The sequence below is a fragment of the Mus musculus genome, chromosome 12 (genome assembly GCF_000001635.26).
Source record: "Mus musculus strain C57BL/6J chromosome 12, GRCm38.p6 C57BL/6J".
Classification (NCBI taxonomy): Eukaryota; Metazoa; Chordata; class Mammalia; order Rodentia; family Muridae; genus Mus; species Mus musculus.
This window is the reverse complement of record NC_000078.6, coordinates 36,850,183-36,859,491: the sequence shown is the minus strand read 5'-3', so window position 1 is coordinate 36,859,491 and position 9,309 is coordinate 36,850,183.

The following is a 9,309-nucleotide window of genomic DNA, read 5'->3' as shown; positions in this document are numbered from 1 at the left end:
GTTGTACTGTATTTGTTTTTATGCTTCTTTGGTTTCTTTTGTTTTGTAAAATGCTTTGACATTTGACAAACAGAAAAATATTTGCTTCTTAGTCATATTATGTCAAGTGATTCATTTCTCCTCTGTAGTTTTTTTAACCTTGGGCATTCTTACTAGTGCTTCTAAATTTGTCATGCAGCTGTTAAACAAAAAGACAGTAGAATCATAACATATCCACATTCAAAGAATTATAAGGCATGTACATTTTTGAATATTTAACAATTTAACATATAAGTATAAGTATAATACACATATAAGTATCTATCAACATACTGTCTTTTCTAAGAGCAAGAGAGGCTCCATTGGTCTCTTCTGGTACCAGAATTTTCTAATAGGTTGAAATATAAATTGTTATTCTCTCCTTTTTATAGTGTTATAATATTGCCACATTATAATTTATATACTCAATAAACATCTGTTGAACACAAAGTTTTTATGCAATGGGCTAAACATTAGAACTACAACATGAACGTTACATGAGCACTACATTTAACTATCTCACATACCCTAAGGTACAGCATGGTTCAAGTGAAAGAGGTCTATGAATCCCAAGAACGATGGTAATCACAATATCTCCCTGGTCATAAGCCTAAACTGAAAAAATAAAAACATAAAAGAGACAGATTTTCATCAAAAAGAAAATCTAAGAAATCTTTTAGATTAGAATGAAGCATCTGGATTTAAACACAAGGCCTTTTGGCCAAAGTTAACAAGGCATAAAGGGGAAAAAAAAACCTCTCAACAAATGAGATACAGAAGGAATTTGCCACAACATAATAAAGGCCACATATGAAGAACCCACTGCTACTAAGCAGACTTCTAAAAATCCTAGGCAGATTGATGAGGTAAGGAAAAACACCCAAATTGAAAGAAAAAAAAAGAAATAAAATCAACCATTTGCAGATGGTATGATCTTTTCTGAATAAAACTCAAAAAAAAAAAAAAAAAACTAAACAGAGAGAGAAAGAGAGAGAGAGAGACCCCTATTTGAACTAATTAAGGGATTCATTAAATTTGAAAAGATAAAAGTTGACATAGAAATTCAGTTGTATTTATGAACACTAAGAACTATGCATTGGAGAAAAAAATATTCCTCTTTACAATAATGTCTACAAGAATTTTAAAAAGTAACAAATGTAAGCAAAAAAAAAAAAAAAAACAAAAAAACAAAAACACCTTGTACAGTGAAAACCGCAATTTTAATTGGTAAAAATTTTAGGATACAAATAAAATGTCATCTCATGCTAATATATTGGGAAACAAATGTTCTGAAAACGCTCATGCATCGAGTGAAATATACATATTCAGCATCCTCTCTTTCAAAGTTCTACTGACATCCTTTATACAAATAGAAAATAATTCTAAAACACATGGAATTGCTGAAGACCCTACATAGACAAAATGATCTTGAAAATAGAATGGTGTGGTCTATTAAAGTACCATACTTCCTGCTTAAAAAATATGTTACAAAACTACAGTGACTAAAATGATTTAATACTAACTAGACAGAGCACATGGAGTTCAGAAATAAACCTATACAGTGTATTCAATTTGTATGTGATAAGAAAGCCAAGACTCCTCAGTTTAAAAACAAAAATCAGTAAGAATGCAATAAAAATAATTCTGGACAAATTGGATTTCCAAGTGTAATGGGTGAAATTGAACCCTTAAAATGTAAACTGAGATAAAATCAAAATCAATGAAAACTGCAAAAAAAAATCCTCCAAAAAATTTGTCCTGAAATTATAAATTTACTCAACATTTACATTCAAAATCATAGAAAAGACATTCATGGTGATTTGAAGATGGATTTCCAAGATATATATATAGTTTTACAGCATTTCAGTCTTAAGGGCGATCCTTTTTCTTTATTCTTTTTTATTTCCCCTCTTTTTCTATCTTTCATATGCTTTCCTATCAGAGGACATCCATGCTAGGCTCCTGTCTTTAAGCACATCATAGCATCAGTAGTAGTGTTAAGCCTTGGTCATCTCCCATGAGAAGGATCCAAAGTTGGGCCGATCCCCGGACCATCTTTCCTTCTGTCTCTTCTCAATTTTTTCCCCCGCAGTTCTTTTAGACAGGAACAACTCTGTTTCAGAACTTTTGACTGTGTGTTGGCAACCCTGTCCCTACACTTGAGGCTCTGTCTATCTCCTGGAGGTAGAATATTCAAGTTCTGTCTCCCCATTGTTGGGCATTTTGGCTCGGGTCACCCCCATTGAGTAATGACAGTCTCTCCTCTCTCAGGTCTCTGGTACTTTCTAGAGGGTCCCCCCCACTACCTTCTTCACCCAGAGGCTGTATATTTCCATTTATTCTCCTGGTCCTCTGGGCTTCTCTTCTGCCACCCCCACATCCCTGATCCTGTTCCCCTTTTCTCCTCCCCCTCCACATCCCACCCAGATTCCTCCCTCCCTCTGCCTCCCACGATTATTTTCTTCTTCCTCCCTAGTAGGATTGAAGCAAACTCACTTGAGTCTTCCTGTTTGTTAAACTTGGGGCAGTCTGTGGGTTGTATCCTAGGTATTCTGTACTTTTGGGGGGGCTAATATCCACTTATTAGTGAGTACATACCATGCATGTCCTTTGGGGTCTGTGTTACATCACTCAGGATGATATTTTCTAGTTCCACCCATTTGCCTGTAAAATTCATGATGTCTTCGTTTTTAGTAGTGAAGTGGTGTTCATTGTGTCATTGTTATTGTTAATTTTGAACATGTTACTTTAACTCTCCTGTTCAAAGAGCACTTGTCAGAATCTGAGTATACTCTTATGTTTTTCTAAGATCCTCAGTATTGCTTCAAGAGAAGTTTTAAACCTTGTCTGCAAACATAAATTTCATTCCTCTGTTTATTTATATGCAGCTTCAAGTTGCTTTTTTATTATGGCAAAAGAAAATGGACTAATATTGGACCACCTTAACCATCTCAAAGATATCATTTCTTCAAAGGTACTTTTACCTAATAGAGTCCAGTTTAGAGATAGTAAGTACTAAAATGTCAATACATCAGTTGTGAGAAAGTATTTTTTCTATTTTTAAATATTTATTTACATAAATTAACTATGGGTTAATAAATATAATTCTGACTTTTAATATATTTATCTAAGTACTTAGTTCATATATAAATGCACTACCCTCTCCTATATGCTTTGTCTCCTTCCCATGGTTCCTTCTTCCCAAATAATTCCCTTTCTGCTTTCATGTCATTTCTTCTAATGGAGAGTCCACATATGGGAGAAACTAAATAGTATTCTAGTGCACTCCAGAATAAGATTTTGTCATGAAGCTCTCACTCCAGATGACAGCTATTCTAATAGCCATTTACTTCTTGGCTGCTGCCTGTAATTGGTAGCTTCCTTCAGATCAGTTAATCATTTCAAGTGCACTTATCTAAATATCTATTCTATAAACCAAATATTAATGAATAGGGAGCACCTGTAAGCTATTTTAGATTGCCTGGGAATCTTTTTACATCTTATTGCTCATTTGCTTGTTTGTTTGTTTGTTTGTAGGTTTTAAGGGTTTTTTGGTTTGCTTTTGTTGATTGTATATTTGTATTTTGAAAGAGATAGGGGATGAATACAAGGTTGTATAAGTAGTGATGTGGGGAAGATCTAGAAAAGAGTTGAGAGAGTAAAAATAGATCAAAACATGGTATATAAAATGCTTTGATTAAAGCAAATAAATATGTTTAAAATGTGAATCCTTTATATATTACGCATGATTAGTACTTGTTACTGTTACTATTCATTCTGCATCTAACCAGTGTAGATAAGTTAATCTAATTCCTCATTTCATTAGTCAGAGACACACTTTCTTCCCCCATAAGTTCTGTAGCCACCAGTGCACACATACAAAAATCCCCCAGCACAGATGGCTAGAACTCCATGCCTAACACAAGAATGTAGGAAAACATCTAGAGAAATTAATTATGATTATCAGATCATGGTATCAACAGCTTTAACTTGTTCTTTAATGCTGCTCCAAGATCCTGGCCAACTGCATTATATGTGTATACCAACAAGCAAACCAACATAAACCAAATTCTGCTTTATGTAAGTTCCTTCAGTTTCCTGTCACTATGTTCATTGGCAATGTATGCAAATGGATAGCCCTGTATCCATGATACCCTTCTGGCTGGCACCTGTTTTAACTTCTATCTTCCAAAACTGATCTCACAGAATTTTCACATTTTTATTCCTGTTTCATAACTTCACAGCCCACTATTTAGACACCTTAGGTTGGATTATGGGACTCCATCACTCTGCTGCATTCCCCCATGAGGCCACCATCTCAATGTTAATGCATTCAAGAGAATCTTTTCTATCATCAGATTATCAAACCTTTCTTAAGAGTATAGAATATATATATATATATATATATATATATATATATATATATATATTTTTTTTTTTTTTTTTCCCTAGGATCTGCCTTGCTCTTTCTTGGCTTTTTTAACACCTGCTAGTTCTGTTCTCTTTCCATCCCTTCTCAAAATTGTTACTAAGCTACTTTGTTGAATCCTTGTGTCTTCCAACTCCCCAAATTGTTAGAGGTTTTTTAGAGGCTTTCTTCTCTTGAGTGTTTCAGAAAACTAAAAGGGAAACACCATTCAGTTCCGTGACTCCACCCAAAACTCCAGTGAAAAATATCAGAGTCAAATCCTTCACTCCTGTCATTACAATCACACATTTCCAAAGCCAAGGTCATTCGCATACCTACTCACCTTCTTCTATCTTTACAGAATTGCTGGACTGCTACAGCAAAAAAACTATGAATCATATCTGCAGTTTCTTTTTCTTTATCAGACAAACCTTGTCTTAAAACTTCTACATCATGTTTATTGTCCTGGACATAAAGGCCTATTTTGATTGCAAAGATCACTATGACATTTATAAACTGGATTTCTAAACACTCCGAATATTTGGATTGTCATTCTCTATCTTTTCTAAAAGGGTATGGTGACTCATAAGTAAAGTTGCCTAAATTTTACTCTTTTTTTTTTGTCTGCTTTAATGTGATAGAGACATTATGGTACTAGAGTTGGACATAAAGTTGTTCATTAGCCAGTTTTTCAATACTAAAGGAAAATAAAAGTAGCTATTTGTATCACTGTGAAAATAAAATGATATCAAACATTTAATATTCTACAATACTGTGTGGCCAGCATAATCCACTCAACCAGTTTTTTCCATAATCTTTCTCTTGAATATTAGAAGTAGTTGCTCATTCAAGATATTAAGTTTCTCCAGTGAACTGGCTGTGCCCGGTAAATAGGGGATGGTAGTTGAATTATTATTGTTCTACATCATTTTAAATAACTCAAAGTACTAACATTTATTTAACATCTTAAAGCTCACATATTGTAAAACTAAACACATTTCAAAAGTTTTAGGCAAATATGAAGCGTAAGACTTTAGCTGAAAGAGAATGCTCAGATACATGTAGATTAAGGAGAAAGAAAATGATCTCTGCAAGAAACAACCATTTCGTGGGTAGAAAGTGGCAAATGAATATTCTCTAAAATACTGGAATGCAAAGCAAAGAGCATTGCTGACAATCTATTCTGTCTACAGCATTGGGGGAAGTAAAATTTTGCAAAGTAAAGCTCACCCAGAGAACCATTCTGAAGGTTTCTTAGTTAAACCCCCAGCTGAGGCTGCAAACTCAACAACCTCAGTCAGCGAAGACTGTAATCAATGAGCTAAAGCTCAGGAAAGATGGGAATGAGCAAGCTGCTCCCCAGACTCTGATGATTAGTAGAGTTTGATAGACTCGAGGCCAGCTACACCATATGGCTGCTGAAAAATCCACTCATCAGAAAAAGCTGTAAAACTGGAGGCATAAAACCTATACCTATGAAGGATCAAAAATAACCAGTGACAGAGAATTTGCCAGGAAAGAAAATAAAAAAAAAAAAGATTAGAACTCTTCAAAACTGCCCTTAGGAGGGCATACTGTACATAACTGCCTAACAGAGAGTTACATCCTCTGTTATCACCCACAGCCAGGCACAAAAACACCCTGCCAGTATCCCCCTCCCCCTTGACAGTCCTGATGTATGCCTTTCACCAAAGTCTGTCCATGAATTGGTTTCCTTCCAGAGATTTTCAAAATGAAGCAAGTACTAATTTTTATACAACATCAACAATACTGAATTACAAAATGCATATATATTACTAAATCAAAATATGACAAACACTGAGTTGCTGCTGAGAAATTCCTTCTCTACAGAGTGTTTACATAGACTGCATCAATTTTGGGGTTGCATTTTTTAATATACAGTGGTCAAGTGGTAATTCTCTCTTGGGTGAGAGAGCTACCACTAGTCTCTTGCTGTGTGTGGGAGGCTGCATCCTACACACATTCAGAGCCTCTGTACCAAGAATCTATCATTCCTAGGAATGCTCTGAAATTATGATTTTTCTTAGTTCCTCACAAATGCATATATCAAAGTTAGCAGTGATATTAATAATTGATTGTAACCAATTAAAATGTAAACTTTGTCTCCTCTAGGTCTCATAGATTTTGCTCTATCAGACAACATCTCTCCACTGTTTAGTGAAAACTTAAGCCTCATGTTTTTTGCTTATTCTTTATGTAACTTATCCCCGTAAATCACAACTGCTATTGTATTTCAATAGTGAAGTTACAGAACACAAGTTTCATTGGAAGAATTAACTTGATCAACCATAGCTTTATTGCTTTAGTCAAAATCAGCTTTCTTCTGGAGCCTATGAGACATGGCAGGAGCATTAAAATCACCCTTGTTGTTGTTTTCTTTTGTTTTTATTTTATTGAAAATAGAGATTCATTTTTCCATTAATTTGTTTATTTACTTTACAATCTGATCACAGTCCTCCATCCTGTACTCAAACTCTCAACCTTATAGCCCCTCCCGCCTCTCTTTAGAGAAGGGGAGGGTTGCATGGATAGCCACCACCTTGGGAGATCAAGTCACTACAGGAAAAAGTGCATCCTCTCTCACTGAATCCAGGAAAGGCAACTCTGCTATGGAAAAGTGATTTAAAGGTCTACAACAGAGTCAAAACCCAAAATCAATATGAATGTCTTTTAACTCAAAAAGGCCATGATATTTTCTGAGCCTCAAAATAGTAGAAAAGTAGTGTCCATGCTTTGTCATCATCAGGCTAAGACAAAGAAGGGACAAACAAGGAAAATGCACTCTCTCTACAGATGACCTGATGTGATCCCTGCTATTATCTTGTAGACCACTCCTAGAAACCATCCTAAAAACCATCTGGAAAAATCAACAACTGATTATTTACTGAAAAGACAAACTCTAGTGACTAATTAAAACCTACAAAATATTTGTTTGTTAAAAAGAAAAGAGACTTACTTCATAAAACATATTCTGATTAGGTTGCCCTACCCCAACTCTTCCAAGTTCTTCCCTTCTTCCCCTCCCATCTGAATCTACACTCTTTTGTTCTCTAGTGGAAAACAAACAGGCATCTAAGGAACAATAATAAAGCAAAACAAGATAAAGCAAACCAATTAGAAGAGAAAAAAAACAGAAGAAAACAAGCTAACGAAAAAGCACAAGAAGCATATGTAGATCCAGAGAAACATACATTAGTACTCACAGGAATCCCATCAAAACCAAAACACATACATACAATCACATGCTTAAAATCAACATCATTTCTAGTCACTGGCCTCTCTTTCTCTCTCTCTCTCTCTCCACTTAGTCCTCCTCCTCTTGAATTGTTGGATCTTAATTTCTTCCTTCTACTTCTACTTCCAGCAGACAGTTTGGATTTTCCTTTAGAATTCAGATGAACCTTGGCTTGCCTCTGTAGAATGGGATTTCTTCGGGTTTCTAGGTCATCCTTCTTAGTTCAGTTAGAGTCTTAGTTCAGCTCTATCCTACATGACCACAAGAACCAGTAGGGCTTGTCTATCCTGTGCTCGGGCAAGCTTCAGGATTAAAGGTGTTCTGGCTCTGCCACTAAACAACAAAGTTGACATCTCTGCCCCACTAAAGCTTAGATGTAAGTCCCCAGCTGCAAGGACATGTGTAACTTAGCTTTCAGGATCTCATGTGAAACTCTATTGGTTAGGTTTGAAAGGCTCTGCAGACCTGATAAAGAACCTTGCTATAAGTCGCTGACCATAAAGTCCACAAAGCCACCTTCTCAGCAGTATTATCCATTCTTCAAGCCCTTTTGCATTTTTCATCTGCAAAATTAGTAGACACACGAAAGAGGAACTCCAAGTAGCTTACATGAATATGTGCTGTACATAATGATGTGCCTTGCCTCCTCCCATTGGCTAAAATGTATGACACTGCAATATAGTTTATTTAAAAATTCAATAGTAAATGACACATACGTATGTAATGGTATGTGCATGCTTTTAAATGTTAATATTCGGCTACTCAGTGCATCTGAAACCTCTGACAGCATTTTGATGGATGGGAATCTTTAGCTCTAATGAAACATTCCTTGGACACAAGTGTACTCAAGAGGAAATTGGAAAACTTCCACTGAGGGTGCAGATGACCAAATCAATAATCTTCATCAACAGCTTGGGGCTGTTCCCAGAAATGTCTGACAAACGAGAGTCAAAATTATTGATTTTTCAGTTTTTCTCCTTTTGCATTTGACCTCCCTGAGAGATATTAAATTTATCTGTGCATAAATGTATAGATGATGTAATGGGGAATCACGAAATATGAGACTTAGCACCAGAGATGAGCCCTGTGTCTTTTATCTACTTGAGGAGAAAGACAACAGCCCTTCTAAACACTTGCCTAAGGACCAAAAGCAAAAGTCCTGTATCTAAGCATGAATTTGAAACTGAACCAGTGTTTTCAGAATGCAGAAATATATACAAATATAACCATTCTGTCAATTATTTGACAGTTCTAGGAAAAAAAGAACCTGCAAGCTCAAGTGGAAAAGCAACTCTATTACAGATGGTATGGTATGTCTGCCACTCAAGTTACTAAGTGATCACTCTACATCAAGTATCTATCTTGGTTAATTCTAAACTATTTTCTATCTCTTGATTGTTTCCAATTATCATTCAGTGTGTGTGTGTGTGTATGTAAACATAGAAAGACATATGAGGTACTTGAAATTCTGTGATAATTCAATTTTTATATCAAGAGTAGCAATAGTGAAAAAGAATTTACTGTCTCTGTTGTAGATCAAGTATTTCCCGACCACAAATAATATGAGTAATCTTACATGGACATTTAGGTTTGTAAATCTACTACATCATAAAGGAAATTATCAAGC